We start from the raw sequence: 4,477 nt of genomic DNA, 5'->3' as shown, positions 1-4,477 counted from the left end.
ACATTTTTTTTAAATAAGTGAGGTACATGTTTAGGTTGGGGAGGGGGGGTTGCATAACCCCCCCCCCCCCCCCCCCCCCCCCCCCCCGTAGCCCTAGTCCGGCCCTGCATTAATTGTCACTGTATGGTGTGTGTCACTGTGACCAAAGATACATATGCTCTATTTGAGTTCATACAACTTCCAATTCCATTCAAACGTTAACAAAGTGTTGCTTTCTTTCTTTCTTTCTTTATTTGGTGTTTAACGTTGTTTTCAACCATTCAAGGTTATAACAAAGTGTTGCTGGTATGCGACTGAACATGTTCTATTAGGAAAGCAAAGCAAATTCCAGTGTACATAGTGGTTAACATAAAAACAATCAGACGCATCGATGCAAGACATTTATCAAGTGGCTGACAATTGATTTTGAAATGAAAACTGTTTGCAAAATATATCGCTGTCAAAATTATATTTTGAACAAGTACATAAAGGAATTAGGTTTGAACCATAGCAAAATGAATATGTTTAAATTTTTCATGTTGCAGACTTAAATTTACATGGACTCATGAAAATACAGAACAGGCACTGAACAAGCCATGTGATACAATACTGAACCAAATAGGAAGAGAAGTACATTTTAACGACAGCAGATTTTAACACAAAAAATCGACACCTAAGACAACAATGAAGAAGTTCAAATTCAATGTACATGCACTTGATCAGATGGGATAGTTTGTACTGCATGAAGAAAGATCATACACAACACACTACAGAGATCCTTCCTGATTGTTCTCAACATTGTATGTTTTCAGCTTTTTCCTCAAACTCCTTTCTTTCCATGTGCATTTCATTTTGTCCAACATTGCATGTTTTCAGCTTTTTCCTCAGTCTTTTCTTTCCATGTACATTTCATTTTGTCCATCATTGTCTTCAGTTTGTGGTGGAGTCTTATTTTAAAAAAAACCAGAACATTTTGCAAAGTGTCTTCTTGAACAGCTTGTGAAAGATCAAATGAATACAAAGTGTCATAAAAACACACCGGAACAGCATCACTGTTCCTGCATGGTTCAATAAAGTCATCTGCTTTTGCCTGTGTGTTGATGCACAGGTTTCCCAGAAAATATGTTCCATGGACATCAAATCACCAAAGGGAAGTAATCGCTCTTTATGCATACGACATGTGTAATAGATTAAGCGAGAGTTGTACGGAACCTTTTCTCCTGGCACGAGAGGATGAAAGTCGCTTGTATATTTCAATGCTTGTTATTATCTCAGGTGCCAGGAGAAAAGGTTTTGTACAACTCTCGCTTACTCTATTACACGGTCATGTCGTATGAATAAAGAGCAATTACTTCCCTTTGGTTATTTGATATCATCAACGCTTTGCCTCATTCTGTTTAAGATTTCTGCTTTGTGTTGCATGGACAGACACATCTGCAATACATTGGGCTTGACAAAGGTCAGTTTGCCCTTGTTCAGCATGCTTGTCATGTCAGGGGTGTTTTCACTCTTTTCACTGTAGGATTCAGGTGCGCAAGTCAGGGCTTCCAAACACTGCAATTTCTCATCTCTGTACGCACTCTTTTGGAGACACCAAACTCTCTGTTTTAGCTTTTTGGCAACACATCCTCCAACATACTTTGCATTGTCCTCTTCATCCTCTTTGATTTCTAATGCACTTACTGGTTCCCTAGTTTTTCTTCATAGGCCTTTAAGACACCAACAGTATAAACATGTTCAAGGCAATCCAGGCTGAAACTGCAGGGGATACTGTCAACTCAGTAATGCCTGAATGCTGGGTTGAAAAAGCAGAGTAGTACCTGGCCCACGCCTTCTCCTTGGCAGCATTCCCAACCTTGCCTCAGGGAACTAGGCAGTCATGAAGAAGCAGAAGTTTCTCTTCCAGATCTGCACCTAAAACACAGAAAATAAAATATTATAAATAAAACAACACACAAATATAGCAGAAATCAATCCAAGAGTGAAACTGAAGATGTAGATGCATGCACACAATCAAAACCAACAACACACGACAACAACCCAAAACTACACTTTACATGAATGGATGTGAACATATTAAATATTGTATTCCATTTGTCGTTATAGAACGTGTTGACAAACCACTCTCATGAATCCTTATCATGTCTTTCAACTATGACATGTGCTATCAATGATCCTAAAAAACACATGAAATATTGTAGTGGCAGGCATGTACCTAAAATATTTGTAAACAGTAGCCTCTCTGTGCAACGAAGCAGTATTTTTGCTCGAAAACTATGAATGAAAGTGATCTTTCAGGTACTGGGACTTTGCAAGCTGATTTTTTTTATATCGCCTTACTCAAAAACTTACTTTTCAATTACTGAATTGGTCGACAAGCCCTCTGAGCTCCGGTGAAAGGCAGTTGTCATTCTTGATAGATCATGCACAAGCGTTCTGCAATAAAGCATGCAATTTAGAAGTGACAATGAATTTAAAAACAACAGAAGACATCAAGCATATATCAAAACAGAATTATGCTGGATGGGAAAGAAAACAAATTTATTGCACTGATCTTTTTGATGTGTTGATCTGACTTCAGTTCCTGCACCATTTTTAACTTCCATGCATGATGTACATTCAAATCAATCAATGGTTCAGTTATAATATATCACTTATCGGTTATTTCTTGAATATCTGTTGTTCCAGTTCTAAATTTTCATAGTCTTTTACATAGATCTGTCAATATTTTTACTTACTTTTGGCAATTCTTGGAGTTTCTTTTGTGGTGATGCTGTCATCTTTTCAGCGATTGAGATGTCGGTACTTTCCCCCTGAAAAAACAACAACCATGGAATAGAAAGGGTATCTATAAATCTACAGCCGAATTTCTAACATTCAGAAATTGTTCTGTTGCAAATTTGTCGGTTCGCTGAGCTAAAATAGTGGCCGATGTGAGCGAGAATTCTGCAGAAAAACGATCTGCTGATCAGCTTGAGTGCACAGCTTCGGATTTACCAGTGTGTCAGATGGCGCTCTCGCGTTTCAAGTGTTAAAAACAAAAATAATGACGTGACGTCCACAATCAATCTTTATTGTTGATTCACATGACTCATTCCAATCATCAGCAATGATCTTTTTGTATTGCTTTGTTTGCTTTTCACATACCTCAGCCACAAACTCCACCTACCCTTCGAAATTCTCCTTCTTCTCCATGTGTTGAAAGACTGCACCGGAAGTAAAGTTACTGTCAAAACCTCTCGCAGCCGCAGACGGGAGTTCGAAACAGAGCCAGCGTTGGCGCGCGCGCAGAGTTGGCGATCCTGTCAAGGGATATCTATGGACAGACAGAGACGGGCTGAGAGTGACAGACAGAAACGGACTGAGAGTGACAGACAGAGACGGGCTGAGAGTGACAGACAGAGACGGGCTGAGAGTGACACACAGAGTCGGACTGAGAGTGACACACAGAGTCGGACTGAGAGTGACACACAGAGTCGGACTGAGAGTGACACACAGAGACGGACTGAGAGTGACACACAGAGTCGGACTGAGAGTGACACACAGAGACGGGCTGAGAGTGACACACAGAGACGGACTGAGAGTGACACACAGAGTCGGACTGAGAGTGACACACAGAGTCGGACTGAGAGTGACACACAGAGACGGACTGAGAGTGACACACAGAGTCGGACTGAGAGTGACACACAGAGACGGGCTGAGAGTGACACACAGAGACGGACTGAGAGTGACAGACAGAGACGGACTGAGAGTGACAGACAGAGACGGGCTGAGAGTGACACACAGAGACGGACTGAGAGTGACACACAGAAACGGGCTGAGAGTGACACACAGAGACGGGCTGAGAGTGACATACAGAGACGGGCTGAGAGTGACAGACAGAGACGGGCTGAGAGTGACAGACAGAGACGGACTGAGAGTGACAGACAGAGACGGGCTGAGAGTGACACACAGAGACGGACTGAGAGTGACACACAGAGACGGACTGAGAGTGACAGACAGAGACGGGCTGAGAGTGACAGACAGAGACGGGCTGAGAGTGACACACAGAGACGGACTGAGAGTGACAGACAGAGACGGGCTGAGAGTGACACACAGAGACGGGCTGAGAGTGACAGACAGAGACGGGCTGAGAGTGACACACAGAGACGGACTGAGAGTGACACACAGAGACGGACTGAGAGTGACACACAGAGACGGACTGAGAGTGACACACAGAGACGGGCTGAGAGTGACACACAGAGACGGACTGAGAGTGACAGACAGAGACGGACTGAGAGTGACAGACAGAGACGGACTGAGAGTGACACACAGAGACGGGCTGAGAGTGACACACAGAGACGGACTGAGAGTGACAGACAGAGACGGACTGAGAGTGACAGACAGAGACGGACTGAGAGTGACACACAGAGACGGACTGAGAGTGACACACAGAAACGGGCTGAGAGTGACACACAGAGACGGACTGAGAGTGACAGACAGAGACGGGCTGAGAGTG

At 43.1% G+C, this 4,477-nt stretch overlaps 1 long non-coding RNA gene across 2 annotated transcripts; it reads right to left on the bottom strand.

The window, feature by feature from the left end:
• Window positions 1–808: 808 nt before the first annotated feature.
• Window positions 809–3,301, bottom strand: LOC138978457 (uncharacterized). Of its 2 annotated transcripts, XR_011459688.1 has the most exons (4): window positions 3,127–3,301; window positions 2,718–2,792; window positions 2,332–2,415; window positions 809–1,893 (listed from the first exon to the last, which is right to left on the bottom strand). It is a non-coding gene; the product is annotated as an uncharacterized lncRNA (long non-coding RNA). The 2 variants fall into 2 exon arrangements; XR_011459687.1 differs by lacking the exon at window positions 3,127–3,301 and having other exon boundaries at window positions 2,718–2,998.
• Window positions 3,302–4,477: the final 1,176 nt, after the last annotated feature.

This window comes from Littorina saxatilis, linkage group LG10 (assembly GCF_037325665.1).
Source record: "Littorina saxatilis isolate snail1 linkage group LG10, US_GU_Lsax_2.0, whole genome shotgun sequence".
NCBI classification, from domain to species: Eukaryota; Metazoa; Mollusca; class Gastropoda; order Littorinimorpha; family Littorinidae; genus Littorina; species Littorina saxatilis.
Note: the sequence above shows the minus strand (reverse complement) of the source record. Positions and strands in the feature narration are given on the sequence as shown.